Here is a 6000-nt window from a genome sequence, read left to right on the forward strand (position 1 = left end):
ATGTCTCGCGGAGGGAGGCGACCCTGCAAGACCGGGAGGGAGCAGAGGGCGTTAGCTGTCGAGCCCTTTCAGACCCGCAGCTCGGCTCCTCTGAGAGCGAACAGTTGCGTGGGTAGAGTCAGATCTCCCTGGGAAGTTCCTTTCCGTGCCAGGAGTGGCCAAGGCAGGTCGCTGCACTGTGGATGGGGGAGGAAGCACCTGGTGACCGGTCAGACGGTACTGGACGTCCAGCCTCAGACGTCAGCAGAGGCCCTGCTACAGAAGAGCCCAACTGACTGACTCCCTCTCGGAAGGGAACAAAGCCTTCCCTCTTCCCTCACCAACGCACCTCCCGGAAGAGGGCAGCACAGTGTATTTTCAAGCCTGGACCACGTACCAGAGGGAGCATGCACAGAAGGGAAGCAGTCCCCCTGACAGAAATCCCACCAGCAGGAAGAGAAGGAGTGAGTTCAGACTTACCAAGTTCACCGCGGAGAGCAAGGGAAGAGATGTGGATGGAAGGGCCTGGAGTGGCACAGGCTTTTTATCTGGTGAGCTAGTGCCTGAGGAGACCTGAAACACACCTTCTTTGTGAAGCACGTAAACAAAGAGCAATTTGAGGCTTGCAAAGCACAGCCAGGAGATGAAGAACTTGTCTCTTTCATCTGAAAGGTCTGGCTTGCATTTCCCTATTGGGTGAGAGCACGGTGATGCATTAGACGCTGGCTCCTCAAAGCAACGGTCATCTGAGGTCCCATGCCAGGTCCCAGGAACGGGTTTCAGTAGCTCCAGGCCCTGCATGTGGGTTGTGCCCATCCTTGCTGGGGAACGTGACTACCACTCTCAGCCAGGCCTTCAGCTGTGGAGCCCTCCTGACGAAGGCCACTCACGTGGGTCTCCTGCTGAAGGGCTGAGGCTGACCCTGAGAAACACAAGGCCCCACAGGGCCGTGGAAGGGCTCAGCAATCGGCCAAGCCCCGGCTGGATGCCTGTCCGGCCGAGGGACACGGAAAGGAGGGGACTCAGATCCCCAGAGGTGGTTGGAAGGTGAACGCCAGAGAAGGACCCTCTCTGAGATGGAGAGACGGGCCACTGTGTGAAGGGATGGGGGCACTGGGACCATTCCCAGAGGTGGCCAGGTAGCTCTGTGGTGGCCTCAAAACAAAGGAAAAAAGGGGGAGGGGGGCGGGGCGGGGGGAGGTCTTGTTCTACGGAAATCAGTCCATTGTCATTCTCAAAATTCTCATTCTCAAAGAGGGCAGGCAGTCAGTGCCAAGGGTGCAAGGTCAAAGTGGCTGAGGAGTGAACTCACAGGCATTTGACTGAGGGTGCTTTTCACTTTTCGCAAGGCTGGTTGCCTTGTGAAAAGTCCTGAGAAGGACACGCCCTCTTGTGGCTGCAGTTCAAAGCAGAAGGCGTCTTGCGGAGCAAGGATGGGCCTGTGCTGTCCGCTTCCTGCCCTCAGGTGTTACCACACGCCTGCTGGGGCAGGTGGATGCATGCGCCCTCTCCCGCTGCCTCAGCTTTGCTCAGGCGCAGCAAATGCCAGGCTCCTCATTGCGGTAGAGGAATGCCTCCCCACCCTTCCCGCACTCAGCAGCGGGGCAGGATGGCAGGCCAAGGAGGAGAGCAGCCCAGCGACGGTACTCACCGCCTGCTGTGGTGGAGCTGTGACGGGCTGTGTCACGCTCCTGTCTGGTGGCAAAGGAGGCTACGTGAGGAGCAGAGTGTCTGTCCTGGCCTCTGCTCCTCTTTGCATGACCTCTCAATTGCCAGAACGGAGAGCAGAGAGGGAGGAGCAGCAAGGCTGTTCTTCAAGAAGAAGAAGAAGAAGAAGAAGAAGAAGAAGAAGAAGAGGAGGAGGAGGAAGAAGAAGAAGAAGAAGCAGAAGAAGGAGGAGGAGGAGGAGGAGGAGGAGGAGGAGGAGGAGGAGGAGGAGGAGGAGGAGAAGTTCTCTCTTTACCCACCGCGGCCTTTGGCACTTGCTGGTGCACAATAGTAGTTCGAGCGCTAATCCGTTAGTGCACCAGCCGGGAGCAGAGCAGCCATAGGGCAGGTCGTCCCATTTGGGGAGCTTCCCTCGGGGCTGGTTCGTGCTGGCAGCTTCCTCCGCGGAGACTGCTGTGGGCAACCCGTGCCTCTTCTGCGGGGCTGGGCCATGTCTCAAAGGGCCACATCTCGGGTCTTTGGGGGCCGGAAGAGACAGGCAGCCACTTCCCCACCCTTCAGTTGAGAACATGCTGGGGGTCGAGTGCCTCGCAAGTTCCTCACAGAGCCTCATAGCCTTTCAGGAGGGAGCATCACTGGCTGCTTTGTCAGTGCACTTCCAGTTCCACCTGGAAGAGCGGCACGAGGGGCTGCCTCCCACGCTGGCGCCATACTGACTCCTGGGACCTGTTTCGGCCTGTACGGAGGGAGCACGTTTCTGCTGTGAGCTGTGGCACTGGGTCGACCGTCCCGGCAGGATGGCACGACAGCCCCAGAGCACAGCCCTGCTGGAAACAACGGCAGAAGGGAGACAGAGCCCTCAATCCTTTGCAGGACAAGGCAACATCCCCCTTCCAAGACCCTTCCCCAAACGGCACGGCCGCTCGGGTGAGAGCATGGCCCATCTTCCCAAGAAGCACGGGCAGTGGGAGGCTTTTTCCAGGCAGCTCTCAGGGCTGGCGACACGCGCCTGGCCTTTGAGCTGCCCCAGACCTTTCCAGACCGGCACAGTCTCCTCTATGCCTCGTAGGGTAGCAGGGAGCACCACCTGGTGCCACTCAGCGGCTGCAGCCACTGAGTCCGGTGGTCTGTCACAACGGTCCGTCAAAAAAGCAGGCTCCCCAGGTCCTGGACACATAGGGGCGGCAACTTTCCTCAGTTTGGTCTGTGCTCCAGAAACGTCCGGGAGCGGGAACGTCGGGGCACGTCCGTGCTGTCCTTCTCTGGCAGCTGTTTCACCAAGGAGCATGACAGGATCTCAAGGAGTCACCAAGTGGTTGGGCAAGATGCTAACAGCCATGACAACGCTGTACAAAAAGCTGCATTTCTGCAGGAATGCGGACGTGAGGTTGCGCCTAGGGTCCTCTGCACGTCTGAATCCTTGTCCCCCGGAGCCCCCGATGCTAGCACGTGGATGATTTGCACCGAGGTGGGGCTGAGGTCTCTCATACTGCCTTGGCACTTTTTGGTGACTCACAGGTGACTCCGAGGTGGTCTGCTGGTGCCACCTTGCAATTAAAGGGACCCGAATGTGCCAATCCATCCCTGCCAGGGATGAGCCAGGGAAAACAAGCCAGACCCTCTGGGTCAGTGACCTGAACAAGCCAGCCGGCAATGATGCAAAGATGACTGTTGTTTGGGAAGACTGCGCCGAAGCAGACAGGCCCACTTGGCGATGGCTCACTTTCAGGCACGAGTCAGCAGGCTCCTTCACGGCTCTGCAGGGCCACGTTGAGCCGTTGCTTCTCCTCGGGAGAGCAACGAGTAAAGTCGTGGCAGGCAAGGCAAGGGCTGTGCAGTTCCCAGAGAAAACACTCTGGCCTTTCCTGACTGCAGACAGCAGCTGAACTGCGGGGCTCCCTTTGCACGGCTGGAAAGTGTGTGCGTCTCCGAGGCCTGAGGGGAGCAGAGATCTGCCACCGAGTAGCCTGATCCACTCCAGCAATGGCCTGAGTGGACACACATCCCTGCGCACAACGGGGTTTCTCTGCAGACCGCAGGAGGGCCTTGTATGACCATCGCCTTCCAATCACCCCGCGGGGGTCTGAGTCTCCTCGGTTCTCTGTCCCTCAGCAGAACAGCCATCCCGCAGAGGCTCCCCTGGGCTCTGAGCAACTCCATAGCCTGCAGGCGCTGGTGTTGCTCAGGGTCGGCCTCAGCCAGTCAGAGAGAGACCCTTCTGAGTGGCCTTCAGGTGTGCTCCACAGGCAAAGTCCGATGTAAGTGGTGGCCACGTTCCCCGGGAAGGGCGGGGCGCGCACAACTCCTGCTCATGGCCTGAATCTGCTGCGAGGCTTCACCAGCAACTGGAATGACACCTCAAACGAGTGCTGGTCTGGGGAAGAAACATAATTGCTATCAACAAAATCACTTGAGTGCTACCCGGCATGAAAAGGGAGCCAAGCGTTTCAGGCAAAGGAGGCGTGTCTTTCATCTACCAGCAGAGCTCTGAGGAGCCAAAATTGCTGTTTCTCAACACGCTTCATGTTTGTGCCATTTTTCAGCTCCCCTGGGGCTCTGGGCCGCAGTATAAAAGTGTGCCCGACTCCCAGCTCCTCTGTCGTGCCTTCCTCTGCTCTGTGAAGTTGGTAAGTCCCAATTCATTTTGCCTCTTGTCTCCTCGCTTGGCAGGACAGTTTTTGTGGAGAGGGCTGCATGCATTTTGCCTCCCTTGTCCTCGGTGAATGGTCTAGGACGAGAAACAGGGCATTGGTTGGTTTCTTTGCCAGACGTCGTTCTTTCCAAGGCTCAGGACGTACGGCCAGCACTCCCTAAGCAATGGCCGGCCACTTCCTCCACCATCCGCAGTTCAGCAATGCTCCTTTTGCGTTCCTGGCATGACGAGGAGCTTCCTTGACTCGTGCCCCATCGCAAATCTCTCTCCGCTGAGCTCCCAGGCGCTGCCTGTCCTCAGAGGAGCCGAGCTGCGGGTCTGAAAGGGCTCGACAGCTAACGCCCTCTGCTCCCTCCCGGTCTTGCAGGGTCGCCTCCCTCCGCGAGACATGTCGTGCTACAGCCCGTGCCTGCCAGCTGCCTGCGGCCCAACCCCGCTTGCCAACAGCTGCAACGAGCCGTGCGTCACCCGGTGCGCCGACTCCAGCGTTGCGATCCAGCCCCCGCCAGTCCTGGTGACGCTGCCGGGCCCAATCCTCAGCTCCTTCCCTCAGAGCACAGCCGTGGGGTCCACCGCGTCAGCTGCCGTGGGGAGCTCTCTCAGCGCTGGCAGTGTGCCCATCGCTTCTGGGGGCTCCCTGGGGCTGGGGGGCTTTGGGTGGTCCGGTCTGGGCCGTGGGCTCTGCGGGCCTCTGGGACGGGGCAATCTCTTATGCTGAAGCCCGTGGATTGCCGGCCCGTGGTCGGTCGAGCGCCAGGAGCCGCCAGGAAAGCCCTGGAGCCAGCCCGGAGAGCGCGGCCATGGTCTGCAGAGGAGCCGAGCTCCCAACCGCTCCGCCTGGAGGAAGGGGCCCGTGCTGGCCTTCCGACTCTTCCCAGGGAAGCCCCTCTCTTTCCCCGCCTTGCTCTGCTTCGCCTTATGCTCCCCATGCGATGCCTCCTCCTTCCTTCCGTGCCAATGGGTCTAGGTGATGCATGACTTGCCAGAGCCTTGAAGGGGAAAAGGAAAAGCAGCACCCCTGGCGTGGAGGTTTTCCTTCGGACAGCAGCACTTCTCTGAGCTTTACTCAGCCTCCAAAAGGCATTGCTTAAGCTCTCGCCTCTTCCATCTTCCTGTGATTTTTCTCATTAAAGACATTGGGCATCAGCTTTGCAAGAGAGTCATGTTTCGTTCTCCCCTCTTCTCCAATCCCAGCCGGCTGAGTGCCCAAAAGAGTTCCTCCCTTGGTAGAACTACGGGTTTCTCCCAAATAGTCATACAATCATAGAATCGCCCTGATTGGAAGGGACCTCAAAAGACCATCCGGTCCAACCTTTTGCGGGAAAGGGAGCCTGCATGGGATTATCTAGCATCCTGTCCAATGGCATCTTGAAAACCTCCAGTCATGGGGACTCTAGCATGTCCCTGGGGAGGCCGTTGCAGCGAATGGTTGTCCTCACTGTAGAAAATGTCTTTCTTACATCAAGGTGAAACCCCTCCCAGGTGCTCCCTGTCCTCTCCATGCGTCTCTTTGTTAAGAGAGAGTCTCCGTCCTCTTTGCAGCGGCCTCTAAGTACTGGAAAACTGTGATGAGTGCAGGGGAAGAGCATCACAGGACAGCACGAGACTCAGCATGGGATGTTGTCGTGGTTTAACTCTAGCCAGCAACTAAGCAGCACACAGCCGCTTGCTCTCTCTTTCCTCCCCGGTGGAATGGGGGA

The sequence above is a fragment of the Pelecanus crispus genome, chromosome 12 (assembly GCF_030463565.1).
Source record: "Pelecanus crispus isolate bPelCri1 chromosome 12, bPelCri1.pri, whole genome shotgun sequence".
Taxonomy (NCBI): Eukaryota; Metazoa; Chordata; class Aves; order Pelecaniformes; family Pelecanidae; genus Pelecanus; species Pelecanus crispus.